Source organism: Nicotiana tomentosiformis, chromosome 3 (assembly GCF_000390325.3).
Source record: "Nicotiana tomentosiformis chromosome 3, ASM39032v3, whole genome shotgun sequence".
NCBI classification, from domain to species: domain Eukaryota; kingdom Viridiplantae; phylum Streptophyta; class Magnoliopsida; order Solanales; family Solanaceae; genus Nicotiana; species Nicotiana tomentosiformis.
Genome location: NC_090814.1, coordinates 68,946,494 through 68,971,280, shown reverse-complemented (window position 1 = coordinate 68,971,280; position 24,787 = coordinate 68,946,494). Strand labels below are relative to the sequence as shown.

Below are 24,787 nucleotides of genomic sequence, written 5' to 3'. Positions count from 1 at the left end.
TAACTTTTAGAACCATCATCACATCACACTAATCACCCCCGGTCATAATTTATTTGGATATTTTTTCTTTAGATCTCGGCTCGTGTTTTTATTCTTTTTTATGTTCTTGCTCATGCCCGAATAAAGAATGAGTTGCCAGGGATATAGTAGTTATGCCCTAGATCCAATCTCATGTTTGATAATTTGAACATATTTTTTATGAATGTTATTTGATATAAAATATATTTGGCATTTCATATTCTTTTATCATTATTATTAATTACTTGATTAATTTGATAAAATCCTTGATTAAATTTTGAGACTTGACATTGTGATGGAGACTATGATAATGAGAGTAAAGTTTCTTAAATTTAATCTAAATTTGTTTTTGATCGTAGAATTATTAATTCGGTTAGATCAATATTTATGTGGTTGTCTTTATGGGATAAAGATTAGTTGATCTTATTAACCAAATCACATATATAGATGATGCATATAGAGATATGATCATTGAACCGACTCATTGGATAACTCTTAAGAGTTAGAATTACCATAAACTATCAATAGGATATTCTCTTGAATAATGTGATGTAAGAGTTTCCTTTGACCTGAGATCATCATAATAATTAACAAGTTATTTATTGTGTTTTGATACTAGACACCTATGACCCTGGAGCGACAATTGAAAGGATATCGAGTACGATTAAATACTTATATAATTAGTGATTGATCAAGATGAAATCTGTAGACTCTTGGTAATGAGTTTAAGCTCCATATTGTCATGAATTATAAATGACCGAATTAAGACCTTGGCCGGGGCGATTGAATGAAAAGAAGAAAAGAATTTCTTAGGTCATTCAATGGTCGATTATATTTGACATGAGCATATAGTTGGTTGCCGATTGGGATTTGACAGTTGAACCATATCCTAGGGTGACCCAGAGCTATAAGAATATAACGAATTACTACAGTATTCTTCTACTGCTTCTTGAGAGTAAATTGTGTACTTCATTTTATCTGGTTGTTAAGGAGTGTTACTAGATGCCACCTTTGATTAGTATATTGATGTGAACAATTTACTACCGACTTAGTATTGAATCTATGGGGTCACACACTAACGAGTGTTTTGATCTTTGCCAAACGATTAATTACTTTATTATTTGATAATTAAAATAAAAAATTTAATTAGTCAAATAATTTAGTTATTAGTTCAAATAAAATATTATTATATTCTTTGCCAGCACAGAGAATATAATTAATATTTTGAACAAATTGTTATTTTCTATTTTGAATAAAAAATTAAAATATATCTTTATGTTGAAATATATATATATATATATATATATATATATATATATATATATATATATATATATATATATATATATATGTGTGTGTGTGTGTGTGTGTGTGTGTGTGTGTGTGTGTGTGTGTATGTGTGTGTGATATATATAAGGTATTGTAACGACCCGATCGGTCGTTTCGAGAGTTGTAGTATCGTTCCCCCATTTACTGATCCATTTGTGCTTTATAGTTATTATATGACTTACCGGGTTAGTTGGTTCGGGCCCGGAGAGATTTCGGAGTGAATTGAGACATTTAGTCTCATAATAAAAATCTTAAGTTGGAAAAGTTGATCGGATATTGAATTATGTGTAAATGACCTCGAATTTGAATTTTGATGGTTCTGTTAGCTCCGTTAAGTGATTTTAGACTTAGGAGTGTGTCCGGATTGTGATTTGGAGGTCCGTAGTAGAATAAGGCTTGAAATGGCAAAAAATAAAATTTTGGAAAGTTTGAATGGGGGTAGACTTTTTGATATCGGGGTCGGATTAGATTTACGGAAGTGGGAGTAGGTTCGTGGTGTCATTTGTGACTGGTGTGCAAAGTTTGAGGTTAATCAGACGTGATTTGATAGGTTTCAGCGTCGTTTGTAGAATTTTAAAATTTTAAAGTTCATTAGGCTTGAATTGGGGTGCGATTCGTGTTTTTGATGTTGTTTGAGTTGATTTAAAGGCTCGGATAAGTTCGTATGACATTTTAATGCTTGTTGGTATATTTAGTTGAGATCCCGGGGGGCCTCGGGTTGATTTCAGGTGGTTAACGGACCAAGTTTTGAAATTGAAGAATTGCTGAAGATTTACAACTGCTGGTGTAAACGCGCTTGCGGATTGAGAACCGCAGATACGAGCTCGCAGAAGAGAGGAAGCGGCCGCAGAAGCGGTCAAGAAGGGGAGAGGTCACAGGTGCGAGGTCCTTTCCGCACCTACGTGTCCGCAGATGCGTGTGTTGGATCACAGAAGTGCGTGGGAGCTTGGTGAGGCAGCTTCGCAGAAGTGGATGGTCCTTCGTAGGAGCGTGTCCGCAAAAGCAAAGTCACGCTGGGTAAGTGAATTCCGCAAATGCGGAGATTTCACCTCAAGGGCGGGACCGCAGAAGCGGATTTTGGGACCACAGGTGCAGTTTGACTGGGCAGAACGTATAAACATATGGGTCCGCGATTTTCTTCATTTTCTTACATTTTGAGCTCAGATTTTGGAGGTTTATTTAGAGGATTTTCAATGGGATTCTTGAGGTAAGTTCCTTGTGTTCATCTTTCTTCAATAATTATGTTTCCCCACTGATTTTTCACTTAGTTGGTATGGTGTAATTTGGGGGTTTGAGGCTAGGGATTTGGAGAGTTGATTTTGGGGATTTGAATGATCAATTGGTGTCAGATTTTGAAGAATTTGGTATGACTAGACTCATGATTGGATGGACTTTTGGATTTTGTGAGTTTTGTTGGATTCCTAAGCATGGGCCCGGGGGCCGGGTTTGAGCCGATTTCGGATTTTTGAGTTATAACTATGTAATTTCTTGTAGAATTGATTCCTTTAGCCCGTATTGATTGTATTGTACTGTTTGTGGCTAGATTCGGATCATTTGGAGGCCGATTTGCGAGTTAAAGGCGTATTGGAGTAGGGATTTTCTCGGATTGAGGTAAGTAAAACTTCTATACTTGGTTCTGAGGGTTCGAAACCCCAAACTTATGTGTTATGTGATTGGTATTAAGGTGACGCACATGCGAAGTAACGGGCGTGCGGGCGTGCACCATGAGAATTATGACCTGGTCGAATCCATGACACTGTCTAGTGGTTCTATATTGTTGATATCCATTTTTTCATCATGTGATAAAGTAATTGAGTTGTCACTCATACTAGATATCATGTTTAGGCTTTATGCCGGTACTGCTGGGACCCATAGTGGTCGTTTCTTGCCGTGGTCTTACTAATTGCATTGATATTTTGTACTCAGTTATATTCATTTATTTCATATCATATCTAAGTCTTTGTTGTTATTTATTGATACATCATATCACATATCATTATTTTCGGGCTAGTATTATGACACTGTGAGCCCGTGAGAGAGAGACTGGAGAGATTGATGATTGAGTGAGGCCGAAAGCCTGATTATGAGTGGCATTTACGGGATCGGGCTGCACGCCGTAGCGGTTATATTGGTTTATGATAGCGCTTAGACTGAAGGAGCCCCTCCGGAGTCTGTACACACCCCCAATGACCGCGGTTGATTATATTAAGGGATGGATCTTCCCTGGACATGGATCTTATCCGAAGCATTATATACCTGAAGATGGATCTTCTCCACGGGCTGGATTGACCCTACTTGGTACTGGGTGACGGATAGTCAGTGATGTATATATTTCAGGATGGATCTTCCCTGGGTCGTATGGGCCATATACAGTACCGATGGATTGATCATTTTAGAGTGTGAGCGCATGAGGCTGTCAGCATGGTGCATCACATACAACATGTGCATTGGCATGTAGAAGTAGATGAGTTATATTCTTCATATCATTCAGATTTGATCCATTTTTACTGTTTTGATATATCTATCGAACTTGAAAGTATGTCTACATTTCTGCACTGTTATTTTCTGTATTGAACTGTGCCGGTTGAGTTCGTCACTACTTTCAGTGTGCAGATCCAGGTGCTTCCGGTTACGGCGGTTGCTGAGTGAGGAGTCGAGATCTCGGATACTATCGAGGTAGCTGCATGGCGTTCGCAGGCCTTGATCCTCCTTCATTATCTTTGTTTGTATTTCAATTCTTATTCCTCAGACATTGTAGTAGGCTGTATCCTGGTATAGATGCTCATGTACTCGGTGATACCCCAATTTTCGGGAGAGATTTGTATTGCGTAGTGGTTTTATTTCAGTTTTAAAGGGGTTTTCATAAATATTAACTACTTCCGTTTAATTTTTAAAGTTTTTATTTGGTTGAACTGGTTGAGTAGTTGGCTTACCTAGTTCTACGATAGGCGCCATCATGATGGTTGGTTTTGGGTCGTGACAGGTATGTATATAAAATATTAATGAAAGACTTATGAATGAAATCCAATTTAGAATTGGATTTTTACGTCAAAGTCCATAAAGGATGTTCAACAAATTCAACCCATTTAGATGGGATTTGAATTTTATAATCGGAAAATATTTATAAGTTTAGAATCCAAGTTTGAATTGGATTAAAAATGATGGTCACGTCATTAATCCCTTTAGGAGGAAATTTGATATTTTCCAATAAAATATTATGGTAAAGTTTAATTTTGGAATTAAACTTACACCTCAAATAAATCATTACCTCAACCTCAACCAAATAGGAAAAGAGTTTATAAGTGATGCAATATAAGGGTGAGAAGAAAAATTGTCGTATTAATTCTTGAGAAAAAAATTACTTTGTAAAAGTGAGAGTGTAATACAAAGCCAATAGAGAAAATATTGTTAACAAGAAAATTGTTCTCTTGTTTTTTTTTTTAATTTTGAGTTGAAGTTTTTGAGAAAAACATCATCACAAAGTTTTCATTCAATTTGTTCGCAGATTTCGTTGATCAAAGAGTTGATAGCATGGATCAGTTTCGATGTGGATACACATAAAGTCTTTGCACTATCCAAAAAATTTTGAAACGAGACTAGACTCTTCACCAAGTACGTCTTAGATCGATCTCTGACATGTAAATAAATTTTAAACACGAAAAGATTTTCCTACGATTGTTATTGTCTTCTCCTGCGTGTTACGAACACCTATTTGCGATTCTGCATGAGCACGACTCCTCTTATCCATGTTCTACCTTTCAAACAAGCCGACTGTTCTAAGTTTTAGAGTTGGGTCGGATAGGACTGTCACGACCCAAATCTCAATATAGGTCGTGATGGCGCCCAACGTCGTCGCTAGGCAAGCCAACACTTAATTATTCATTTTATTATTTTTAAAATCATGAATCTTATTTAGATAGAGAGCTCAGTGCATTTAAATAAATCTTAGTTACTTTTAGTTCAATTAAAAATAGTAAGTAAAAGTATATCAATATAAAACAATCCATAACAATTCTAGAACACCCCCCCAAAACCCAGTGTGACATGTGCATGATCATGTAATAGAAGGTACAATAAGAATACAACATCTGCCTGGAATACAAGTTAGACAGAAAAATATAAATAATTCTGATGGAGACTCTGTATATTGCGGATCGTAGCAAAAGATGCAGCTCACCGTGAAGTCCCCGCAACAGCTGCACCTTTGCCCCCAAAAGACCACTAAAAATATATACCTGCACAATAAGTGCAGAAGTATAGTCTGAGTATATAAATCAAAAGTACCCAATAAGTATCTAGCCTAACCCCGGAGAAGTAGTGATGAGGGGTCGACATTGACACTTACTAGTGTTCCAATAAATCAAATACAGAAGAAAGTAAGATAGTATATATAATTTTTGAAGTTAAAAAGTCAACCCTCGGGCCTACGTACCCAGATTCTGAATATTTTTGAAGATAAAAATTACCCATAACACCACGAACTCAAATATATAATTATTCCTAATTCAATTTCCAAAATTATGGTCAAAATCTAAAATTATCAATTTTTAGGTTTCTGTTTGCAATAAATTTGTGCAGAAAAATAAAACTGCAATCACAAACAACTATAAAGAAAAAGATTTTATTGATAAACATTGCAGGTTATAACTCTATTTATCCTTTGATTCTTCCCTCCGATTTGTTATCCGTAATTCGAGGGCCTTAGCAGCGTATTTCTCGAATGTAGGATGATATGCATCTCCTTGATGTATTTGATGATCAAGAAGCATATAGCAACACTCCATTTGGATCTTGAATGTTGCTAGAACTTTGAGCAAGATATATTTGACATGTCTTTGATCTCTAATGAATATTCCATGAATTTTTATGGAATTTCGAGATCGTATATATGGCCTTTTTGTGCACTATGGGACTGGTGAGATCATATTTGAAGGACATATGTAGCCTTATTTATAGGCATGAATTAGGGTTTGGATGGAATAGCCACCAAGTAACACTAATAGACTCCTAATATTTCAAGAGTCGTCTTGAATTTAGGATTTATCTTGATCTGTTAAAATTTTAGTGTCTACAAATGCCCCCTACTTCAAAGTTTGTCGAGGTGTAGGCTTGCTGAAATATGAAGATGAGACTTGAAGTACCCGACCATCACAACAGATAATCTTGAAACTTGAAGTTTTTGATATGCAGGAGGAAGAGATGAAGGGCAGAACTGGTCCCACTGGGCGTGCCAATTTATTTGCAATAAATTTGTGCAGAAAAATAAAACTGCAATCACAAAAAACTATAAAAAAAAAGATTTTATTGATAAATATTGTAGGTTACAACTCTGTTTATCCCTTGATTCTTTCCTCCGATTTGTTATCCGTAATTCGAGGGCCTTAGCGGTATATTTCTCGAACGTACGATAATATGCATCTCCTTGATGTATTTGATGATCAAGAAGCATATAACAATACTCCATTTGGATATTGAATGTTGCTAGAACTTTGAGTAAGACATATTTGACATGTCTTTGATCTCTAATGAATATTCCATGAATTTTTATAGAATTTCGAGATCATATATGTGACCTCTTTGTGCACTATGGGATTGGCGAGATCATCTTTGAAGGACATATGTAGCCTTATTTATAGGCATGAATTAGGGTTTGGGTAGAGTAGCCACCAAGTAACCCTAATAGACTCCTAATATTTCAAGAGTCTTCTTGAATTTAGGATTTATCTTGATTTATTAAAATTTTTGTGTCTACAGTTTCTTCAAAAATACCACAATTACTACAATTTTTCATGTTTAAATCCACATGTAAATCATGTATTTAACTCACAATGGTAGGAATCACTTACCTCATGAAGGATGATAAGAATGGCATTCCAAAATCGCCCCCAAGGCCGGCTCCAATGAGAAAATGAGGTAAAATGAGCCAAACCCACGTACTTAAGAAAGCATTCTGCCAGTGATGCTCCACACCTGCAGAACTCTTTACACTTCTGCGGAAGCAACCTCGCAGGTGCGGCTTCCCCCAAGGCGCTAGCTTTCCGCTTCTGCGGACATCAAATCGCAGATGCGAATCAGCTTATGTGGAAATCACGTGCATCTGTCGGCCCCCTGCTCAAGCAGCACTTCGCACTTGCGCGCCCATGACCGCATATGCGGCTCCGCAGGTGCGCTATAACACCCGCACCTCCGATCTTCCAGCCAAAGGCCAATTTCGCTTCTCCGCCCCTCCGCCCGGCTCGCAGGTGTGGTAAATCCCTCTGTTGATGGCCAATTTTAACCATCTCTTTTAAAATTAATTTATTCACGCTTAACAATTTACAATAAATGCATTAAAGGTATTTTTCTAGTATTGAATATCTATTTTATAAATTAGTTAAGTATTAGTTTCAAAATTAATCACATAGTTCTAATATTGTGTAATTATAAATATATTTACTATTATAAAATAACTTTTGTATGTACATTACATATGTTTTACAATTTGACAAAATTATTCCTTAATTTCCAAAATTAGGCTACTCTATTAATATTTTAAAATTAGTGCTACAATTTAAAATATGTGTCACTTATAGATAATTAAAATAATTAGTAACATATAGTAATTATAATTTCACCACATTTTATTGAAACTGTTAAGTTTATTTAAATTTATTTTAAAAGGGATTTTTTCCTAAAACTAACAAGCTACAATTGCAATTCCTTAACCAAGCACAAAGTGGCTATTCTTTAAATTAATTTTGGCCCAAATACCAGGCCCAAATCGGAACAACCTAACACCCCATCCCCTTCCAACTTGGCAATCCTTGCCATTACCTCTTAACCAATCATGACCTGACACGTCACCCGTTGATCCCACTCACAAAACAAACACAAGCGATCTGAACCGTTGATTCAAACCATCAACGGTCACAAATCATTCCCTATTTTCCATTTAAGTCCCAACCCATTATCATAATTATCTCAAATGTTGGATCACACAGATCTAACGGTCCCCCATATTTTCCAAAATTAATTTCTTTTAATGTGCATTGCCCCGATTTATCAGGGCCGTTGATCAAATGATCCAACGGCCTAGATCGTTTTCCCCATTTTAACTCAAAGACCAACGGGTCTCACACCCCAAACCCTAACTCATTCCACCTCACCCCAGTCCCTTTCTTTCCTCTTCTTCTCTCTTTCTCTCGTCTGCCCTAAACCCCCATCAATCAACAAACCTTGCACAAATTGGTACAACGTTATGCAATCGACCTAAAATCATCTCATCTGTCTTCTATATCGAGGATTCCCGTTGGGCTTTACCTATTTTATCACCAAATCAAATCTCCCAAAATCTAAACTTTAATCTTAGAGATGAGATTTCAAATCATCACTGATCTTTCAAATCCATGGCATGCATAGCTATTCCTTTTGTTCCTGCACTCTCAGTCCCGTCGTTCTTTCTGTTTTCGCCTTTCAAATTCAAAACCCTAAAAATCTGACCTCAAAGGTGAAACTTCAAACTCGTCTGTTTCGTCCTTCATTCTTTCAAATCAAAGCGAGCAGGCTCATCATCAATATTCGACACCCAGAGTTCAAATGCAATGACCTCTGGGTATTAGGGTTTTGACCGATGGTTTCTTGTGCCTCAATGTTCAATGATTCACTCCATTCCAGTACTAAGGTAAAATTATTAGGGATTCGACCCTATATCTTCTGATTTTCACTCGATTAGCTGTCATCATATACCATGCGTTACTCTCCACTACTGGTTTGAATTCATGAAGCCTTAGAGTATTGAATACCACTATAAAAAGGGGTCTTTAATGTTCTTACCAACACAACCTAACACAACAAACTAGAGCAACCAAAACACTAAGAAATTAGGTTTTCTAATAATTAGATCTCTTACTGTTTTCTTCTCTCTTGCCGAGTTCTTTGCTGGTTCAAGTTTGAAAGTTTTCTGGGACCTTTGAGCAATAAAAGGGAATTTGTTTGGTCTGTTGCCCTTGAGAAGGTCAACACCTTTCTTTTCATTTTCTTTTGTTTGCCTCTCTAAATAATTTAGATATGTTAATGTTAAGTTCTGTAGATTATAATTATACTATGTGTGTTGGACTTGTTTTGATAATCATGTTTTGTTAGCATAATAATCCTTTACGAGTAGCCTATTATGTTATGATTCCTAAGAGATAATCGATTAGTTGAATGATAATTATCGATCTTTGTTCTGAGCTTTATTACAGTCTCTATGCCTAAATTCTTATATGTTTATGTTCAATATAAACTTCATAGTTCTCAGTGACTCATAATGAGCTTATTCTTATTTTATTGCACTTCTGTAATTTTATGAGTTGTAAAAGCTAAGTGTGTTATTTGGTAGCTATTGAAATCTGAATTTGTTCAAGACTTGTGTCCTTGTTTTTTAACCTTAAGTAAAAACTTACAATGTTCAAGAAGTTTCTAGTCTGTCTTTGTTTGTTAAAACTACTTTTGAATTAGCACTATGGTCTTTATTCTGTTTGATTACTATCATTGATAAGCCAATTATGTTCATGTTTCCATTCCACCAATAATACAGTCATAATGTTCACATCTGCATATCCTTTCCCTTCATTCTATATGTTTGTAGTCAGGTTCATTATGTGGTAATCTTAGTTGATATACCACATGTCCATGTCACTTAACTGAGTTGAAGGAGTCTGAGTGCCTAGATGCTTTCTTCTCTGCATCTGTACCTGTTAATTCTAAGAGTGATATCTGAGTTGTCACTAAGACTTTCCCATGATCATGTTTAACTGTTGCATGCATAGGAACACTATCTTACTTACATCAAGTTGTTCCGTCCTCATGAATCTTTGTTGCATATACATTCCGTAAGATTAACTATTTTCCTCTTTTAGTGTAAGTCATGATTTGTTTAGATAAATTCAACTAGTAATTGTTGCATAACTAGGTTTGCCTGTTCTATAATCAGTTGAGATCTTTGTACCCATGTGCAATACATCCCTGTCTTTAGTCTTTGAACCCCTGGAAATTTTTGAAAAGTCTGCATGCATCTATAGTTAGTTTATCTCTCATGAAGAAATGATTTAGGCCTACTGCTAAAACCAATGATAGAATTGAAACATGATTACTTCATACCCATATGTTGAGCTAGGTTCATGTTGAGTTTGAACTTGTTTGACACAATGTTTTCATCTCCTCTCTCCACTTGCCTGATCAATTTGATTCTGTAATGTGTAAAGTTCCTATACTTATTTGAAGTCACTACCTCATTTATTCTGCCCATAAGCAGTTGACTGAATGTTGCTAACCTTTGTTTAATTCTGCAACACCATACTCTATTTTGAACCATGCTCAGTCTTTCTTCCTACTGTTGATGTAAAACTAGATTTGACTCTCAAACCCTATTGAAGTCCCTTTATTGATATTGTTTGAATATGGTAACTGATTGATACTGTTAGAAGCATGATCCTGTTGATACCCTAGGGATACTATGTTTAAATATGTGAGTGTGTAATCATAAGAAGAATTCAGACCCATGACCTTGATTATATCACTAAAACAATTGTTGGCTATGACTGTTGGTTTGAATCCGCCTTGATGTCTTTAAGTTGCCAAGTGATATTATCAATGTCTGTTTGAATATGCTATGCCTTAGTGATTCATTCCTGTAATGGCGTGATTATGTAACTGTGTGTATTCTATACTCAACCCCTCTCCCTTTAATTTTCATTTATATGTTTTCCCTATTCAGTATCATAGTAGTATGTATTCTCTTATATTATTTTATTAAGAGGAAAGTATATATGTTGCGGTAGGAAGTACTTTAGCATTTAGTCTGCATTGGAATGGCCTCACTGGCACTTAAAACCATAAGGAAAACATGTCATTAGTGATTAAGGATATTTGGGAGCGGAGTTCGACTTTAGGTTGGGCTTCCCTCCCCAACACAAGTATTGCCCTGGGCCTTGAGTCCCTTGGGAACTTTGAAGTGTCGGGGGATCCAAAGGAAGCTTCGGCCTTGAGTGGGGTTCCCTCCTTAGTTCTTAATTCATTGACACATTCAGTTCTTTAAGGGTTTAGTGTTTAATGACAACGAAAGGGTTTTAATGTGAGTTATTTGTTGAGTAAAGCCACCACATTAATATGTAATTTCCTCTACCATATCAATATTGTTCTTGATTTAATTAATTGTTTATGTATTTGTCCTATACATTGAAGTGTTCTGTAGCTGGAATATGTTTAAAGTATTGGATATATATCTAATGACTTTCTTATCTTTCACATGTACATCTGTTTGGACTTCTTGATGAACTCAGGCCCAATTCCAGCTCTATTGCATCGCGTCCAGAGGTCCAAAGTCAGTTGTGTTCGCTCTCCTTTATTGCTGGGCCTATATTCTTGAGGCCCAATTCTAGAGTCCAGTCCTCTTTTGCTCAACTCTTTTTATTATTATTACAACCTCGTTAATTTAGTTTACCGCCTCTACTAGTTTAATGTTTTAGTTGTATTTGTTATGTCTTTATTGTTGTTTTATCCCTCATATATATAACACTCATATATTAGAATACATGGTCTCTTTTATTTTCTTTATGCTTTAATATCATATGAACTTAGGCAAGCCTTATGCAGTATAGGATTTTAAAAGGGGAAAAATTAGCTAACAGCAGGTCTTTAGTTCGCAAGTTGTAATCTGCTCGACAATTGCTATGTTTTTCACTCACCCTTCTCTTCTTGAAAAGATTTTGAAATATAGAACTTAGTTAAAAGCATATCTATTTATAAAAGGAAAACCAGACTTCAACTTTCGTTTCTCAAAAGAAAAATCAGAACTTCAAAAGATCGTCGCTTTAAGGAATTTCCAGCAAATGACCTTTTCTTTGAAAATCCTTCGAATCTAAGGTAAATCTAAGATATACCTTTCTCAAACAACCTTTCATCATTATGTAAATAACCATCCCCCAAATCAAAGTGTTTTCATAACTTAATCTCTTTTATAAACTTATAAAATTTAGACCACTTATGTACTAATTTCAAAACTCTTTTAACATTTCTTATGAATCCTTTCATAAATTCTTATCCATTTAAGACTCCGTATCCTTTCTGTCTATATCATCATTAGGTGTACAATAAGCCATCTTCCTTATTATTAATCAAAGTTTTTTTTACAAATAATTGATCCCAAACTTAGTCTAAATTCTATGGAGCTACCTCAGGTAGATTTTAAAGGGTGCCTAACACCTTTCCCTTTGAAGAATAAGAACCCTTACCCATAATCTCACCGGTTAGAAGATCAATAAAGAACACGACTTAGTAATTGAATAGGTACCCTAATATACCTTTAAATATTAGGTGGTGACTCTCTTTCATCAAAAACAGAGAAATCACAAGTTGAATCATGTGTTAACTAGTGCAAAATAGGGTGCAACAACATGGCGACTCTGCTGGGGAAATCACACTTAGATTCTGTTCTTAGGAGATTTAGACTAATTGGGCTCTAGATTCATTTGTACTTTGCTTTGATTATGATCGAAATTGCAATTACATGCTTACATACCTTATTTTCTCTTTACAATTATCTGCTCTCTATGATCACTCTGCTATATTGCTGCTACACCCTTGCTTGTTACTGATTTACATATATTGTCATCACATCTCTTCTAATCGAGTTTTGGTCGCATACTATCACACACAATGGCACGCGAGGGTTGCCTTTTACACCACTCCAAACCTTCTTTTCAAAATTCTCTAGTTTCAGAGAATAGCTTTGTCGGGTCAACTGACATAACTTCTCGCAGTTCTTAGTCCAATTCAAAAGGTAGGAAACACTCTACTCTAGTAAAATAGGTCATACTGTATAAACACTAGGTGAGTTGGTCCTAGGTACCAACACACAATTAGGACAACTACCCTGATGTCAATGGGTCATGCACCCAACGACATAATTTCTGTGGAAAGACGGACAAAGATCTGAAGCAAACACTTACCCAAATATATTTTCTTCTACCCACCTCAGAAAATGGAGATAAACCAGAACATCCCTGAAATTAGCATGGTAATGGGAGCACCACATAAGCTGAAATAGTGGTAGAAGATTATTCGTCGGGACCACGGATATGAAGTTCGGACACACCTAGGGGCATTAACTACATTGATAAACACCCGAGTAGACAGAGTGCTCACCCGCTTGTTGATTGAATTTTGGGACCCAGCCAAAGTGGTAATCAAATTTGCCGATTGTGAGCTGGTACCGACATTGGAAGAAGTCACAAGTTTTATGGAGCTGCCATTCAACGGAAGAAAGCCAGTGCTGCCAGCTACTATGCCCGACTATCAGTTCTTGGATGCTCTAGGTCTTACTAATAGCAAAAGTCTCAGAAGTATGGAGGATGGGTGGGTGAGCCTCGACTAGATGTTCGACAGGTTTGGGCACCGAGAAATCTACGAGTGGTATTCAGGGAAGTTTCAACGCGACCAAGTGACATGGGAGAGCCTCAGGCCTATCACTTTCGTAATGGCACTGTTAGGACTATTGGTCTTCCCACAGCGAAGGGGCCGTATCAACATCAACCTGTTACCAGTGGTCCTGGAAACCTTCCGTGGCACTCTTCAAGCTATTTTAGTGCCGATGGTGTTAGCCGAAATGCTGAGTGCCTTATCCGCCTATGCACGTGGATACAATTTTTTCAAAGAATGCAACTTGCTGCTGCAGATTTGGGCTACTGAATACTTCTTCCAATGGGAGGCTACTATCGACTACTTCATAGGTGTCAGTAATATGATCCGTAACCACAATGAAATAATGAGGCACTGGATTTCCTCACATGGACAAGAAGAATGGAGGGTAATGCTGACCAATCTGATAGGACAATGGATCAACTGGAAACTCTCTTGGTTAGGCGGATGGGAAATCTTGAGGACTCCCCAAAGGTACTTCATTGAGTTGATCGGATTAGAAGGCATTTAGCCGTACTCACCGCTGCAGGTCCTTAGACAATTTGGTATGATCTAAGATGTGCCGTTGTGAACAAGGACGGTGCTATACGAGGATGACTACAATGGCTAGATCCTAATTCCCAGGATAAGGAAACTGCAATAAGAGTGGAATGACCTGGTAACAATGCCTATGGGTCAAAATTCATGGTGCACCCCCGAGTACTATGTCTGGATTAAAGAAGAAGAAGAATTGGCCCACCCGAGCAGAGAGGGTATAGCTTGGTTAGAAGATGCAGTGGTTGCTTTGCAGATTTACCATGAGATCCTACCACACTATCTTATGACCACATCAATGCATATGTTGCCATACATTGACCATATGTTGCCACCAGCTGATGAGGATGATCGGGGTGGTAGAATGCATCCTGATAGAGTCAAGCACAGAACCAGAAATAAATCCAGAGAAGGAGTCTGAATTCAATGTTGATGAGAAAGAGTTTGATGAAGACCCGGAGGAGGATACGAAAGAGGAGCCAGAAGAAGATAAGGGCATATGAAGTGACTAAGGGGATGGTTATTAGAACTGGGTTGATTTCCCCTCCTTTCCCTACTTTGTACCTTTATCCCTCATTCTCTCTTTTATTTTCCAAAAGGGAAACAATCTAAGCCCATGCAACTTTGTGATGTAATCTTTGTTCCCGCTTGTATCAATCCAAATTATTAATGAAAACAAATTTCGTCGTATCTAAATATGTCAAGTCTATATGTCTGTCAAACACCCGCAAATTAGGCCTACCACCGGCAATGAGAGGTCCCGCAAATTCTAGGAACGCGCTAGCTATAATGCACGAATTATCCGCTCTATGTGATTTCCTTCTTGTATGAATGAAGAAACTGACTCTTGCTATTTTTTATTTTCTTTCGTCTTATTTTCTTTTGCTTTATTATTACCCCTAAGAAGAAAAATAAAGTTGGTTTATATCGACTAAAACTGGCGGAGCCACCATAAAATCTAAGGTCTAAGGGAAAGACGTCAGCTACAGAAGACCCAACTGAACATGCTCTGGTCGTAGCCGACAGCCCGGAGCGATCGGGGGAAAAGGAAAGCACTATAAATGATGAGCATGTGGCCAGGATGGCCCATGAAATGGAATCCTTAAGAAAAGAGGTATAGCATATCAGAGAATTGGCGCACCTGGCCGTGACAACACTTTCTCAACCACCCAGATTCCCTTCTTTAGATTCACTTCCAGATCATTTTCCTTCAACATCATGCAAGAACAACAACACTCCAACCTCAACCCCCACTACCGAAGTTATACCTCCAGTAACTCCCGCTAACACACCAAACCCTCCTATTCAGACCCCCTACGTACCATAATATACTCAGACATCACAAAACCCGCCTATTACCACTACTGCAACTACCCATCCTCGTGATGGAGTCACTTTCACTACCAACCAGTACATACCCATGGCACATGTCGCTAGTCATGAGTGGTACGTTCCCCCTATATATGACATTACCGAACATACCTTCACAATACCCGTCACAGTCAGGGTGCCATATGAGATTGATCAGTACACCAAGATGGAAAGAGAGGCCAGGCGTAAGGAAGCAGAGTCGGTATCTTAGCAGCTGCAAATGTTAAAAAGGCAAATGAAGAGTCTTCAAGTTTCCCGAGGAAGTGAAAGCCTGGATTATAAGGACCTGTGTATTCACCCAGATGTAGACATGCCAAAAGGGTACAAACCCCCAAAGTTCGATACTTCTGACGGGACAGGGGACCCTCACACACATTTAAGGGATTATTGCGACAAGTTGGTCGGAGTGGGGAGAAATGAGAAACTGAGGATGAAATTTTTTATAAGGAGTCTGATGGGAGAAGCACTCACCTGGTATACCCGACAAGACCCGCGAAATTGGAAAACTTGGAATGATATGGCGGAGGCCTTCATGAACCATTTTTGATTCAATACGTAAATCACTCCCGATCGATTCGCGCTGGTGAACCTGTAGAAAAAACCATCTGAGTCGTTTCAAGAATATGCACGACATTGGAGGACAAAAGATGCCAGGACGCAACCATCACTGGAAGACAGTGAACTAACCAAGTACTTCATCCGAGCCTAGGAGGAAATATACTTTGAAACAATGATGGGAATGATGGGTCAAAAGTTCCCCGAGCTGGTTAAGATGGGAGATTTTCTAGAAGAGGACATCAAATCTAGTAAGGTGCAATCTATGGTAGCACTGTAAGTGGCCAACAAGGCCATCCAGTCAAGATCGATCGGTAGTGGAAAGAAAAAGAAAGAAGAGGTCTCAGCAGTCGTCCCCTGCTATCAAACTAACCCATTTCCTAGAAGCACCTCGTACTCCCCAAACAACCACTCATCACCACCTACCTATGTTCCAGTCTATAATACCCAACCATACTACCACCTTCAACCACAATACAACCATCTCTGAGACAACAACAACCAAAACCCACAACGACCATATGCTTCTATCCAAACCACTACTCACCAAAACTGACCAGTGTACACACCACATCCTCATCCCAACTTTGAAGAAAGGGGTCCCAGAGCCTATACCCCGATTGCTGAGAATCTGGCCTAATTTTCTGAAAAGTTGAGAAGAGTAGGATTGATACACCCAATTGAGGGAAGGGTTCCTGAACATCCCTCCAAATACTTTGATGCCACTAAGAGATGCGTGTATGATTCCAATATACCCAGGCACGATACTGAAGACTGTTTCAAGTTGAAAAATGAAATTGAAACCCTGATCAAGAGCGGAGCCATTCAGAGCACTCCAGCACAACCTAATGTGAACCACAATCCATTGCCAAATCATTGAAACCAGGGAGCTAACATGATCACATTGGATAAAGAATATGACCTGAAAGGAACAATTGTCACTATTGGAAACGCAGAAGCTGCAAGGATCCCCCCTAAAAAGGCTCCCATTATCACGGTAAAACAAAAGCCTATAGTAATAGTTCAAATATCCGGATCAACCTTCCAATGCTACTGATGGTAAAGAAGATCGGGAATACAAAACCATCCCATGGACCTATTAGCAAAAGGGAAAATCCAAAATGACAGACTCTACCGCGGCCCATGGTGTGACGAGGTCTGGGAGATGCTACACCCCTAAAGAGGTCAATCGAGGAAATTCAGGGAGAGAACAAATTCCAAGGAGGAACATAACAAACCCAGAAGCCGCGGAGTTTTGGAAAAGTATGTCGAGTAAAGAGTATTCTGTGGAATAAAAGTTAAAGAAATCTCTAGCGCAGGTATCCATCATGGATCTACTGATGAGCTATGACAACTATAAGGACACTTTGTTGAAAGTACTAAGCGAAGTAAGTGTACCAAGTAACACCACCAGCAAGGCATTTGCTGTGAAAATCGAGAAAATGGTAGAGGCAAACATGATCACTTTCAGAAGAGATGAACTTCCTGTCGAGGGCGCAAGTCACAACAAGGCTCTTCACATCACTGTCAAATGTGATGACAAAGTGGTATCTCGAGTGGTCGGCGGGGGATCAGGAGTCAACATTTACCCAATCTCTATCCTGCGGGAATTGGGAATTCATTTAAGGGAAGTCAAAGAAAGCCACGTAATGGTAATATCCTTTGACAGTTCGCAAAATGATGTTATTGGGTAAATTTATCTAGCCTTTCAGATCGGGCCGGTCAACTTTCCAATATTATTTCAAGTGATGAACATTTCCTCTTTTTACAATTTGCTACTGGACAAGCCCTGGATACATATGGTAGGGTCCGTGCCGTCTACCTTTCACCAATGAGTAAAATTTGAGTAAGAATACCAAGAGATTGCGGTCCACGGCGAGTGGGGTCACTCCGCCTATTTGGAGTATGTTGTCCCATTTATAGAGGGACTGGATGGAGTCGCCTTCCACACTGTAGAAATTATGTAGTCTACCGAGGAGGAGAAGACTAAACTAGAATTTGGGAATGCAATCGCCATACAGGTCCAAGATGGCTATGAGGGAGATGAAGAAATATGGATACGGGCCAGGGACAGGGTTGGGAGCCAAGTCAGATGGGATCATAGAACCAATTGAGCACAATGGGCAGAAAGGAAGGGCTGGCTTAGGATATCAGCCCCCAGAAGGGAAAACTCGTAACGTTAGCTCCGAGAAAAAGGTTTTTGTGCCAGAGCATGTTTCAAGTCCAGGACAGAGTTCAATGCCCAAAGATGATATCATCGATGGGATGGGAAAGCTGTTCTTGAATATGATTGAAGAATATTGTGAAGGAACTCACATCAAGACACCAACTCTCAGGGATGCCGAACTAGGGGAAGAGCTGCAGAATTGGATAACCTATCTTCAGTTGTGTTCGCTCTCCTTTACTGCTCGGCCTATCTTCTTAAGGCCCAATCCTAGAGTCCACTCCTCTTTCTCTCAACTCTTTTTATTATTATTACTGCCTCGTTAATTTAGTTTACCGCCTCTACTAATTTAATATTTTAGTTATATTTGTTATCTCTTTATTGTTATTTTATCTCTCATGTATATAACACTCATATATTAGAACACATGCTCTATTTGTTTTCTAGATGCTTTAAGATCATATGAACTTAAGCAAGCCTTAGGCAATATAGGATTTTAAAAGGGAAAAAAATTATCTAACAGTAGGTCTTTAGTTCGCAAGTTGTAATATGCTCAACAATTGCTATATATTTCACTCATCCTTCTCTTCTTGAAATTTTTTTGAAATACAGAACTTAGTGAAAAGCACCTCTATCTAAGGTAAATCTTAGATATACTTTTCTCAAACAACCATTCATCATTATGTAAATAACCATCCCCCAAATTAAAGTGTTTTCATAATTCAATCTTTTCTATAAACTTATAAAATTTAGACCACTTATGTACTAATTTCAACTCTCTTTTAACATTTCTTATGAATCCTTTAATAAATTACTATCCCTTTAAGACTTTGTATCCTTTTTGTCAATATCATCCTTAAGTGTACAGTAAGCCATCTTTCTTATTATTAATCAAAGCTTTTTTTTTATAAATAATTGATCCCAAACTTAGTCTAAATCCTATGGAGCTACCTCAGGTAGATTTTAAAGGGTGCCTAACACCTTCCCATTAGAAGAACAAGAACCCTTACCCATAATCTCACCGGTTAGAAGACCAATAAAAAACATGACTTAGTAATTAAATAGGTACCCTAGTATACCTTTAAATATTAGGTGGCGACTCTCTTTCATCAACAACAGAGAAACCACAAGTTGAATCCTATCTTGACTAGTGCAAAATAGGGTGCAATACCCTTGCACCTGCGAATGAAGCCGGCCTCACTCCCATTCGCTTTTGCAACCCCTGGGCAACTTTTACGGTCTAGCACCTGCGGCCATAACCTCGCAGGTGCGATCACACCAGAAGCCTCAAGCTTCAGCAATTCCTTTACTCTAAAATTCTATCTGATTCCACTTTAATTCGCACCCGAGGCCCCCAGGACCCCCGTCCAGCCATACCAATGCAATTGAAAGCATGATACAAACTTAGTCGAAGCCTCAAATCATGTCAAACAACATCAAAACTATGAATAGATGAATGAAACCTTTATTTAAACTTTTAAACTTCCACGAATGCGTCCGAATCATATCAAAACATTCTGGAATGATGCCAAACTTTACGCACAAGTCATAAATCACAATATGAACCTATTCCAAGGCTCGGAACCCCGAATAAACATCAATAACACCAAAATTCACTTCAAACCCAACTTAAGAAATTCTTAAACTTTCAAAAATGCTAACCTTCTATAATAGGCATCGAAATTATAACGACCCGATCGGTTGTTTTGAGAGAGCTAGCCCCTAACCTATATTTATTGCTCCATCTATTTCATTATTTGGTTACGTGACTTGGCGGGAGGGTTGATTTTTGGTTTCAGAGTGAAATGGGATACATAGTCCCTAAAAATAGAAGTTTAAGTCGTAGGAGTTGACTGTAGTTTAAAGTATGTGAAGATGACTCCAGAATAGACTTTTGACGGTTCTAATAGCTCTGTATGGTGATTTTGGTTTTAGGAGCGTGTCCGGGTGTTGATTTGGAGGTCCATAGGTCACTTCGGTGTTAATTGGTTAAATGGGGAAAGTTGGAAGATTTTGGAAGGTTTGTCGGGAATGGACTTTTTGACATCGGGGACGGATTAGGATTCTGGAAGTTGGAACAAGTCCGTAATGTCAATTATGACTTGTGTGAAAAATTTGAGGTCAATCGGACTTGATTTGATAGGTTTCGGCATCAGATGTGGAAGTTAGAAGTTCTAGAGTTCATTAGGATTGAATCGATGCACAATTCATATTGTTTGATGTGATTTGAAGGTTAGAATAAGTTTGTATGATATTTTATGACTTGTTGGTATATTTGGACGGGGTCCCGGAGGCCCCGAGTGTGATTCGGATTGAAACCGGAACAAAATGAGACTTATGAAATCTGCTAAAGCTAGGTTGTTCTGGTGTTTTCGCACCTGCGGAGGATTGGCCATAGGTGCAGGCTCGCAAAAGAGAGATCTTGGTCGCAGAAGCGAGTTTGGTCATGCCCGGTAGTGGTCGCAGAAGCGGAAAGTATTCCGCAGAAGCACCTTCGCTTCTACGATGGCAAGGAGCGCAAAAACGCTAGTGGTCGCAGGTGCGATCCTATTCCTGCAGATGCAGGCCCTTATCCGTAGAAGCAGAAGCCCTGGACTTAAGTTTTTTCCGCACCTGTGATGGTGTTTCCATAGGTGTGGCATCGCAGAAGCAATTCTTGGGCCGCAAATGCGGTTTGACTGGGCAGAAATAGGGAAAGTCGAGAGTTTGGTTTCATTTTCACTTTGGGACTTTGAGAGCTCGGATTGAGGTGAGATTTTGAGGGATTTTCAGAGAAAACATTTGGGTACGGATTCTTGACTTGTTTTTGATTAATTCCCAGTAATCTATCTTCAATTTCCTCATCTAATTAAGGTTTTGGGTTGAAACATTTGGGGGAAAAGGGTGTAAAGTTCTTAGACCAAATTCTTGGGTTTTGAAAGGCCAAATAAGGTTTGGATAATTCTTGTATGGTTGGACTCGATATCGAATGTGTGTTCGGATTTTATAATTTGGTCCGGTTTCGAGACGTGGGCCCGAGTCGACTTTTTGGAGCAATTTTTTAATTCTTTGCTAAAGTAGTAATTTCATTATTTAAATTAGTTTCCTATAGTTAAATTTATAATATGAAATTATTTCGGCTAGATTTGAGCCGATCGGAGTTGGAAAATCAAGAGAAATTCCTTCTTATTGATTGATTGAGCGAGGTTTAAGGTAAGTAACTTCTCTAACCTTGTGTGGGGGAAATTCCCCTTAGGATTTGGTACTGTTATGGTAAATTGCAATACGTGAAGGTCGTGTATGTGAGGTGACGGGTGCATACTCGGGCTAAATTTTAAAAATCCAGTTTTTCTAAGTAGTTTCCTTTTTATCTCCTTAATTGAGTTACTCTAGCATGTGTAGTTATCATGTTTAGCCTAATTTCACATGTCTATGTGTCTTATCTCTTATTTGCAATTTGTACAACATGCATAGTTGAATTACCTCTTTCCTTGATTCCTTATTCATTCTTTAACTGTAGGATTCCTTGCTTGTATCATCATTGTTTCAATTGCGATGTGTTTGTTTTCGTGATTATTATTGAGATGACTGTTGGTTGTGGCACAAGGTTTCTGTCATGCGGATTATTATTGTGGCACGAGGTTTCTGCCGTGCGAATTGTTATTGTGGAACGAGGTTTCTGCCGTGCAGATTGTTATTGTGGCATGAGGTTTCTGCCGTGCGGGTTGTTATTGTGGCACGAGGTTTCTGTCATGCAGGTTATTATTGTAGCATGAGGTTTCTGCCGTGCAGTTGTTATTGTTTGCACGAGGTTTCTGTTGTGCCGTTGTGAGATATTTACTTTTGAGACTACGAGGCGGTACCTCGAGACTACCCTTGTTGTTTTCCTCTGTTTGCTGCATTGTTGTTGTTATTGTTGTTGTTATTCCTTAACTTGTAAGATTCGTGCTTCCTTACATGTTGTAATTATCTTCTTTGATTCCGTGTTGTTATCTTCTGTGAATTTCTATTGTTACACTTCACTGTCATTTCATTACGTCTTTATATCTTTTGCCTTGTTTTTCTATTATTTCCAGTAGGGCCCTGACCTGACCTCGTCACTACTCTATCGAGGTTAGGCTTGGCACTTACTGGGTACCGTTATGGTGTACTCATACTACGCTTCTGCACATGTTTTTGTGCAGATCCAGGTGCATCCTATCAGCCTCAATATTAGTGCGCTGTGTTGCTGCTTTGGAGACTCCGCGTCCACAGGCCTCGGAGTCCCCTTCTATCCCATTTTTTCTTATTTCTTTACATTCTGTTAGACAGTGATGTATAGGATTATTCGGTACTGTAATTAGATCTTGTGATTTATATCTCACCAGGTTTTGGGATTTTACGTATTGAGTTTTAGTAGATTCCTTTTATGAAATTGTTGGAATGTTCAAGTTTTGATCTCTTATTTAATGTTTCCGCATATTGATTAGGCTTAACTAGTCATAGAGACTAGGTGATGTCAAGATATCCTACGGAGCAAATTTGGGATCGTGACAAGTTGGTATCAGAGCTCTAGGTTCATAGGTGATATGGGTCACAAGCAGGTTTAGTAGAGTCTAGTGGATCAGTACGGAGACGTCTGTGCTTATCTTCAGGAGGCTATGGAACTGTTAGTAAAAGCTTCACTTCATTGATATCTTATCGTGCGAAATTTTTCATTTCAGATTCTAAATTTTTGTCTTTCTATTCTCTCACGGATGGTGAGAATGCGTACAACTGGATCAGATGATGACGCGCTTAAAACATACACTTAAATATGCTCGCTAGTTAAAGATAGTATAGTATAATATCGTATCCACATGGATTGGAGTTAAACAGTATTTTTGTAGGTTGTAACTAGATTGCTATCCAAGATGACCAACATTTGTGAATTATGTGAATCAAAACTAAATTTAACTAAGAATTTAGAGCTAATTGACTAATGACAATCGAACTAAATTAAGCAAGGAAGATATCAATAGGAGAAAGACAAATGTTTGGGATTTAACTCTAGATAATTCACTTCTACTGTTCAAGTGAATCTCTTGAATTCACTTGGTTATTAGTTCAATTGATTAGAAGAAACTCCTCTCTCGATTAAGTCTCAACCTCACAATGTGAACCTATTTTAAGCACGTGAAGATATGCAAGAATTCGTAGTGGATTGGTCTTTTTGGAGAACCTCTCTCGATTATCCTCCTAACTAAGTTTAATCAACAATTCAACTATTCTCTTCCGATTACTAATAAGAATATATGAATTCAACTAACAAGATAATACAAAGATATCACAAGTATGCCTCTCTCGATTACATGAACATGTGAATATAGATGCAATAATTAAAACACCCAAAACGATTCAATGCATAAAAACTAGAGTTAATATCCATAGACAAATATCAATACACCAAATCCATCAATCCCTAAAGAGAACTACTCCATAGATATAGAGTAATTTATCACAAATATAAAGAAAAACATAAAAAGATCCAAACTCTTGTCTTGAGTGAGGATTGAATGATGAATTCCCTGTGATTTCGCTTCTCCACCTTCTCTCTAGCCTCCTTAGGTCTTAGATGTGTCGAAATCCATAAAATAATATTTTTACATGTATTTATACTAAGTAGGCTTGGGCCCAGACGAAAATACCTTTTTCTGCAAAATAGGAAAATACTCTATAAAATTTGCATAGGCGTGCCGCATGGGGCGACGCCATGCGAGGCATTAGTGGGATTTTCTAGAGAGTTGATGTCTGACAGAAGGCAGGAATTTGCACTGGCGCGGTGTGCCACGCGCCGCGGTTGTACACTTTTCTTAGAGTCCGGCTTTTTGCTTCGATTTAGACATCCAGACGTGGTGTTCGACCCCCGAACGCGATTCTGGCTTAATCCCTTGGGCTTTTACTCAAACTTCAAAGCTCCAAATCACTCGAATTAGCTCCATAACATCTACATCACTCGGAATCACTCCTACAAGGCATAAAATACACAATAAGTGCAAAACACTAGCGATTAAAGCTCAAACTCAATTAAAGTGCAGTAAATTGGAGTGTAATAAGTGACTAAAACACGAAATTATAGCCTACCATCAACACCCCACACTTAAACCATTTCTCGTCCTCGAGCAATCAAACTATACTTCATATAGACATGACCTTATTTAGCAACTCCCCTATCTCATTAAACCAAGAATATTTAAAATAGACTAAGCACAGTAGCATAACATTCTTGCCTTAATATTTGATTCACAAGTACCACGCATTATTTATTACTCACTCACTTACTCTAACACAGCGGTCAACGACATTACCTTTCCTTCATGAATCAAGTGCCCTCACCACAATAGAGAGTCGTTCCACACACAATAGAAATTAAGAATAATT

At 38.1% G+C, this 24,787-nt stretch overlaps 1 long non-coding RNA gene across 1 annotated transcript; it reads left to right on the top strand.

The window, feature by feature from the left end:
• The first annotated feature begins 1,386 nt into the window (after nt 1-1,386).
• On the top strand, nt 1,387-4,214 carry LOC117276727 (uncharacterized). The gene is made up of 3 exons (XR_004506995.2): nt 1,387-2,554; nt 2,891-2,958; nt 3,954-4,214. It is a non-coding gene; the product is annotated as an uncharacterized lncRNA (long non-coding RNA).
• The last annotated feature ends 20,573 nt before the right edge of the window (nt 4,215-24,787 follow it).